Here is an 8598-nt window from a genome sequence, read left to right on the forward strand (position 1 = left end):
CAACACCTGTGTGTGTTTATTTCTCTCTCTCTCTCTCTCTCTCTGTGTGTGTGTGTGTGTGTGTGTGTGTGTGTGTGTGTGAAAGAGAGAGGGGGTATGTGTTTTGCTGTGTGTTTTTGTCTACAAAATTTAAGTGTAAACATAAAAATAAAATGATGCAGTTTGGTTAAGGCCTAGGAGCTGCTGTTCCAGGGTGTGCAGGTCTCCTATGCCTCAGAGCACTAAACAAGTGACCATGCAGGGACCCAATGGAAATGAACCTAAGCACACCATCTCTCCTCCATTAGGATGGAGCCCTGGAAGCTGATTTTCTCCCTGCTTGGCTCTGAGTATGCCTGACAGGTCCTACTCTACTGTCCACCCCTCCCCCTCACCAACTCCAATGCCCATTACCTGTTCCTCCTATCAGATTCATCCACATGATGTCGACTGGAGTGTATTAATCGTTCAGTTTTGTCCAGGTCACCCACACTGGCTGCTCGCTGCAAAGGACCCGTAGGGTCATATCCGATATAGGAGAGGGTAAATTTGTGCCTTCTCTGATGATTTATGCATGTACAGCCCAAACATGAATGCCACAGACGGGTGTACCAGCGTCTCCTTTGGGGGACGTTTCTTGTCTGGACATCATATCTAAGATCTTCCTCCATTATTGAGGCCTAGGGCCTCAGGGCCCCCTGAGGGCCACCCAAGATCTACTTTCCCTCTCTTCCCTTCCCTTTAGCTGATCACTGCTTCCCAAATTCTATAATAAAACAAAACAGATTTAAAACTCTTGCAAACAAAACACTAAACAGTCCAGCACGTTCAGTATCAACTGAACTATACTTCAGTATACAGCAGTACTGCTATGCTAGAACCACCACTGTTACATGCTGTGAGGTCACAATGGTGCTATTCTAATGTTCTATGCACACATGCCCCATTCTTCAGTGGTTGGAGGCCAGGTATCTAATAAACTTATGTACTAAGCTCATTCTTTGAAAGTACACAATCTAGTAGTGTTTTCTTAGTATGTCATTAAAATTATGCACCCATCACCCTATTTGTTTTAAAAACATTTTTATCTTTAAGAAGAAATCCTTTTGTCTAAGAATTTCATGAATTCATTGTTTCTGATGCTCCACTATGTTTATAGGAAACTTTTTACAACTTAATAATAAATGATATTATAACTCTTTTAAGTGTCCCTTTTTCTTCCTGCTACTTCCAAGTTACAGGTTGAAAGTTAGAGCCCAAACAAAGGTGATTTTCTTAATCTCCTGGTGTTTTAGGAGGAGGTGCTAAGTGCCTGAGACTGCAGTCTCTGACCTCAGAGAAACACAGAAGGCAGTTCAATTATAACAGCATAGCAAATTAAATGTAGATAAGTAAACTTTTTATTATACAGCAACTCTATCCAATAAGACCGAGTCTTACCCACCCTCCAACACTCTTCCCCCTCCTCTGCCTAAAGAAGACCTTACAAGATAGACAAACACTTCCTGCTTTGTCTGGCCCCCTGCACAGCACTGTAATCTGAATAAACTTTCTGATTCTCCATTGCCCTTGTATGTGAGATAAGGGGACCCATGATTGGCTGGCACAAGGGGAACTCTACATCCTCCTCTAACAAATAGGCTCTCAAATGTGGCTGCTCTGTTTCTACATCCAAAGAGTGAGAAGACCTGTGTGTGTGACCTGGGAACAATTCAGATTCAGCCTGAGCCATGATTTTTCCCATCTCTGAAAGGAGTTTGACCATGCCTTTCCTTTGACCCCAGTCCACTTGGTTGTCTGGAAGGTAGACTCCAACAGTAAGATCAAAGGGGGAGAAAGATATAAGACTACTCTTCAGAAGGGGAGCCAGGAAGTGTTAGCCCTGTGTGTGTGAGGAGGGGCCTCTTACCAACAGAAAAGAGCATAAATGGATTGCTCTTCTTAAACTGCCCCCTGTTGTGCTGAAACTGCTGAGGGTTAAAGTCATTGGGATTGGGGAAGTACTTGGGATCTTTCAGCAAAGAGCCCAGTATAGGCAATACATCAGTGCCCTGGAAGACAGGAGCCATGGGACTAATTAGGCAAGGTGATAGATGAGCATCCTCAGGGCTCATAAGATTGGAAGGAAGAGGAGAAAAGGAGAGGGGCTGAACTAAGAGGGAAGTGTTGGCCAATGTGACAGGTTCTCTTGGAGTAGTGGTGGTTCAAGTTCTCTGAGGAAGGTCGCTTGAGAGACTCACAATCTCTTGGAACAGAATGTTAGGGAATGAGCAAGCCCATGCCTGTCAATTCAGGAGGTTGTGGGCCCAGGAAGAAGTTCACACTCCCTGGTACAGCAATTTGGGGTTTGTGTGCCTCAGCAGGCTGTATGCAGGACGTGAGCCTCTTCAACATAAGTAACAAATTTTAAAGAAACAGAGTCATGGTCCTTACCATGAGACTTTGCTAAACATGGGGATGATGCCTGAAAAAGTGGGAGACCCAGGATTGAGGACAGCTTAAACACGATGGTGAAGGAGCAAAATTTTCATTGAGAACGAAGTGTGTAAACCTCTGACTGGGGACGGCCTGCTGAGTCAAGAGGACTGGAATGGAGACTCTTAGGCTCGGCAGGGAAGTACCTTGGGGATGAGGATGCCCCAAAACTTGATGTCCTTGGTAGTTCTACAAGCCACACCAAGAGGAATTATGTCTCCATAGCTCTGGGATCTCATGGATCACAGCCTTGGTGTAAGGTGTCTGCATTCTATCCTCATAGTGAGGCTGTTGGTTCCTGCCAATCACCTGGTCAATCTCCTCATGCACCATAGCTGAGAAGAGATGTGTTTATACATTTAGAAAGGGAAGATGCATTAAATATGCAAAAATATGGTGATGTGGAATTATGGGTGAAATGTTATAGACCATTTACAGTAGATGCTAGCTATATATGGTGCTGGAATAGGATCCCATTAACCTTCTTGGGTTAGAATCAGAGGCATTAGCAGGAGACATTTACAGATTGGTAAGAGAAAAAAAAAGCAAAGTACATTCTATGATTGAGAGGAGCAGTTTCCAAACACGTTCAGGCCTTTTCATTTTTTTAAATACAAGTGAGGCTCAGCATGAGATGGGAAGTTTTCAGTGATAAATTAGTAAGCCAGGATTCCCTCCAACACTGAGCCCCAGACACACTAGACAAGGCACACTACCATATGGAACATCACCATAGCAATACCATTGAATATATCTCAGAACTAGAGACATTGGACCATTCTAGCCTAAGCAGGTCTTAGGTGCATGCTGAATAAGGCAAATTGTAATTTTGAGCAATCAACCATTTGCCATCTTATGTCTGCCTGAAATTAGACATGCTCATGATTATATAAGTACTTGCATTGTGGGAAATGGCATGCCCAGTTAGCAAAGGCTTACATAAATCAAGCCTGTCAATCAAAACCCAAAACCACACACACCCTGCCTTTAGCAATCAACCCTTTGTGTTTCTGAACTCATAAAAGGAAACCCTGGACAATCGCCTGGGCTCCTCAGCAAATCCTGCTCAACCCTCCACTCCTTTACACTGTAGCTATTCCTTACTTTCTCCTTGATTAGGAAAAATACCCCACAGCTTTTCCATTTGTTGCATTTCTTCAGAATTCTGAAAGTAGCTTAAAAATATGCTAAGAACCTTGAGAAACCAGTCAGATGGTGACCAGCATTCACAATGGGTGCCTATCAGATCAGCTTCCTTCAGAGACTATCTTAAATCCCTGATATCTGGGAGAACTTGGGTAGGGATAGCCAATGTCCAGCAAGGTGTAGTGGTCTGTGGCCTCTACCGTCCCTGTCTCCCTCAACTTTACCTGCAACGGCAGGTGCTTCATGAGGAGCAAGAAGTTGAAGCTCATGGCTGTGTTGTCCATCTCTGTGCCCACGAAGAAAAGGTTCAGTGTGGTCATCAAAAGATTCCTCTTGGGAAAATGAATTTGGGGGTTCTTCTCCTACAGGGAGAGGGACATTTATCTTAATTCCACTTAGCACGCTTTTAGACACTACTGGGAATTTTCCCAGGATTCACTTTTCTTGGGTTCAGATTGAAGGTGGGAAGGGAGAGTCTGACCAATTAAGGCCCTCCCCAAGTGCTGGCTTCCCTCATACCCCGCAAGAAACAAACATAAAATCCTTCTTCCTTGGTCTTTCCCTTGGTGAATCTCTGTACTTTTGCTATCAACCTGGTTGGAATTTATTTAAAATAGTAATGATATTTTTAAAAAGAGGAGAGATGGTGGAGAGGGTAAGAAAGGGGAGAGAAGTAGAGAAGATAGAAATGAAGAGATGACAAAGGGAGGAGTTTCTGCAAGATGGAAAATCAGAATTGGCAATGAGAACAGCCTACTTTTTCACAATTTGAAGATGCCCTTGGAGGAAATTCTTCCCCTGCAGGTGTGCATTTGTGAAGGTGCCTGCATGTGTTTTTGCACACATGTATGTGCCTAATTGAGCATGAGTGCCAGAGTGCATCTCTCTCACTGTGTGTATGTGTGTGTGTGTGTGTGTGCGTGTGCGTGTGTGTGTGTGTGTGTGTGTGTGTGTGTGTGTGTCTGTGTGTCTGTGTGTCTGTGTGTGTGTGCATGCACATCTGTGTGCTGATTATTTCTGGGTACAAGTGCACCTGTGGGTGTCCACACCCATAAGTATATATGAGGCAGCCAGAAGAGAACATTGCATATCTTTTATCAGTCACTGCCCTATTCATTTGAGGCAGGGTCTGCTGTCGAACCTAGCTGTAAAAGAACTTCTGGCGAAATTAGTATCCCAGACCTCAAGCAATACTACAGAGCAATAGTGTTAAAAAACTGCATGGCAATGGCACACTGACAGGCAAGTGGACCAATGGAATAGAATTGAAGACCCAGAAATGAATCCACACACCTAGGGTCACTTGATCTTCGACAAAGGAGCCAAAAACATCCAGTGGAAAAAAGATAGCCTTTTCAACAAATGGTGCTGCTTCAACTGGAGGTCAGCATGCAGAAGAATGCCAATTGATCCATTCTTATCTCATTGTACTACACTCAACTCCAAGTGGATCAAGGACCTCCACATAAAACCAGACACACTGAAACTAATAGAAAGGGATACCAAGCAGGATACCTGGGGGACAGTTAGAGAACCACAGAAATCCAGGGAGAACAGAATTCTAAAACAATCTCAAAAAGGCCAAAGAGCAAATTAACAGTAAACAGGAAAGTGGATCCAGGGCAGAAAGGGCTTCGAAAGGGCACTCAGGGAAGGCCATGGAACCTGCCACTACACATCTGTCAGGCCTAGTTCCCCATGTGCTGTGATTCTCGCCATAGCCTTTGAAGAACCAGGTGAAGAAAGCTTGCTCTCCACGACCACTGACTTCCTCAGCCTAGTTCTCCAGAGCCTCCCTCATGGCATCATTTCCCCATGGCACCACAGCAGGACGAGGCCCCAGAGGAGTGTTGAACACAGGAACATACTGTTCCCTGATTCGGTGAAGGGACAAGTTAGAGAGGCCATTCCTGCAACATCCCATGTCCTGATGTCAGGTACATAGATGCATTGCGGTGATGTATCAAACCTCTAAACTATGTCTGCATCCTGGCCTAGTCAGTCTTCTGCCTCAGAATCTGAGCCACACTGGGCATGCTCCACAGCTCAAATGCACCATCTCTCTGCCCAGTATTACCTTTAAGAGGGAATCATAAAACTTCTTTGTGTCCAGAAAGTTGCCAAGGAAGGGTAATGGGGTAGGTCCTTGAGGCATCTTCCTCAAGATTTTCCTCTGCCTCCACTCAGATGTTATGATTATGACACTGAAGCAGGTCAGCACAGCCACCAGGAGCATCCCAGAGGCCAACATGGAGGCAGTGGGATGGACATGCAGGTGGTTATCTCTGGGATGGTGTATCTTTATACTCTAGGCTGGAAGGATGGCTCTAGCTCCTGTTTAATAATTATCTCATTTTTTCCTCCCAGCTATTGCCCATGGTGACATTGCCTTGGTTATGAAACTGGCAGCAAGAGAAGAGGAAGGGGGTTCACATGTAGTGGATGTTAGGACAGAAGAAAAGTGTACCAAGTTTGCATAATGAAATGAGAGTATGGATTAGGACATTTCTATAATTGAAGACATGGTAACATCTGCATGTGAAGGAAGCATGCAGATACAAGGTAGAGGGTCTCAGACAGAGAAAGAACATCACGGGGACATGGATTTCTGGTTTTAAAAATAATCCAGGGGCTTGGGACTTTTATTTGATTGCACAGGACATGTTGCTGTGGATTCAGGACCCTCTAGTGAGAATGCAGAAAGAGAGTTCGTACCTTAGAGGGGAGATTCTGGAGTTGTGATCTGAAGATGTGGGGTTAATGGAGGATCCAGACCTGTGGGTTTGGAGTTACTGACAGGTGAAGTGTATTGAATATCCAATAGGATCCTGCAGCCAGCACTGGATTCCAGCTGTTGCATTTTCTTTGACCCTATGCTGTCTCCCAATACCAAGAATTCTTAAGGAAGCCTCAAAGTGAGACCAGGACTGATACCATATAACCATATAAGCAAGACATTCCATTCCCACATGTGGCATGGAAAAGGGGAAAACAGCCAGGTCCTCATGTCCCTGGGACATTGCTTAGGATGAGGAGAAAAGCAGGGGGAATCTCAGTTGTCAGAAGGCCTGAGCTGGTTTTATAAAGCAGTAATACCAACCACCAACACAGAGGAAAACCCCAACTGGCCCAAAGCTTCCTAATTAGTTGTAAGTTAACTTAGATCTTAAAATTGCTTACACAATGGTCACATTGTCAAATTCCCTTTGAAGGATTTAGGTTTATATTTGGAGCCCTGGCAGCTCTCAGCCTTAGTCAGAGAAATCTCCTTAGGCAATAGACAGAAATCAGTGCAGAAATGCACAATTGGTCACAGTGCTAGGAACATGAGATGGAGGGTCAGCCATAAATAATTGGAAAGTCTTAACCAATGACCACCCACCACCACATTGGCTCAGCAAATCTTGCACAAGAGGCAGGAAGAACGTAGGAGCTGGAGGATGAGAAGGAGGACTGTGGAGTGCTGTCTTCTAGATGTGACATAGTGGCTGCATTCATAAACTCACAAAAGCTGGGTCACTTACAGAAGACCTGGACAAGGTCAACTCAGCCAACTCTGGCATAAATGGTGAAAGTGCACCCCAAACCCTATGACTTAATGAAGAGCTATTGGCAATTGAGAGCTGATGGAGAGAGCTAACCATTCTTTGGGGAGGGGTGTTCCCACTGGTGCGATTCCCATGTTCTAGTGAATGGCCCCCTCCTCACCCAGTCACACATGAGCAGCTCTAATTTAATGGGTTATCAAAAAAGAAGACATGACGTTGGGAAAGGAAATTTGGTAAGATTTGGAAGAAGAAAATGAGTTGTTGTGATCATATTTCATTACACATGTATACATTCCCTCTCAAGAATAAAGAAGAATGTAACTAAAAACTGAGCACACAAAATAACGAGCTTCACTATGGCACAGCCACACACAGCTTGCGCTCACTGGTCTTCCTCTCCACTCTTCTACCCATCCCCTCTATCTTCCTGCTCCGTCCTTCCCCACTCCTGGTACAGAACACACATTCTCTTACTCTTTCTCCCCCATTGCCAATGTTCTCTCACGACAGCTGTGTCTCCTCTTTCTGCTTCCAAGATCTACAACCCCATATGTGCACACAAGTCTAGGGTTTCTTCTTAGAAGGGGCACAACTCTGGTCTTTGTGAGTCTGGGACACTTTGCTTAAACTTAGTAGTTTCTAGGTTCTTCCATGTTCCTATCGTTGCCATGGTTTCATTTTCTTCTTCTGGGGGGACACGTAGGTTGTCTCCATGAGGATCGTGTATAAAATAAATATGGATGTCTAAATATCCTTATGGTAGGATTCAGCATATTTGTAAACTCCAATGGAATGGCACAGTGGGTAAAGAAGCTTGCAGCAGGCATGATGGTGAGTTAGTCCTCAGGAGGAAAGAACTGAGTTCCACAGCTTTCCTAGAGTTTACACACTCAAACAGACACACACACTCACACACATGCACAAGTTCAAAACTGTAATACAATATTTTAATAACAAATTCTGGACTTCTAAAAGAAAATGTAGGCTGAGGACCCTGAAATATCAATATATACAAGAACTCGCTATAATATAATTATTATGTATAGATATATACATATTAAATTCAGTGTAATAAATTCAGAGATAGAGAGAGAAATAATGTCCAGAAATGAAAAATAAGATTATATGAAGTTCAGAGAGCTTCTGCCTAGCATGGAGCACAGTTGGCAAAGTGAAGAGCAGATATGTATAATGGGTGGGAAAAGAATTTGTCAAACAATAAATAGATAAATGAACTGAACAGACAGTTCTCAAAAAAAAAGGAAAGAAAAAACAAGTATCTAATAAGCAGAACTTACAGGGGCTGAACCTAGGCCTCCCTGCACATAGGTAGCACATGTGCACTTGGTTTTCATGTGAGTTCTGAACATCTGGAGCAGATGCTATCCCAACAGCTGTTGCCTGCATGTGGGATGTGTCCTACCAGCTGGGCTGCCTTGTCTGTCCCCAG

The 8598-nt window shown here is 44.0% G+C and overlaps 1 pseudogene; it reads right to left on the reverse strand.

Moving 5' to 3' along the window:
* Positions 1-1270: 1270 nt before the first annotated feature.
* Positions 1271-5851, reverse strand: LOC127664495 (cytochrome P450 2A8-like; annotated as a pseudogene).
* Between the last annotated feature and the right edge of the window lie 2747 nt (positions 5852-8598).

Source organism: Apodemus sylvaticus, chromosome 1 (genome assembly GCF_947179515.1).
Source record: "Apodemus sylvaticus chromosome 1, mApoSyl1.1, whole genome shotgun sequence".
NCBI classification, from domain to species: domain Eukaryota; kingdom Metazoa; phylum Chordata; class Mammalia; order Rodentia; family Muridae; genus Apodemus; species Apodemus sylvaticus.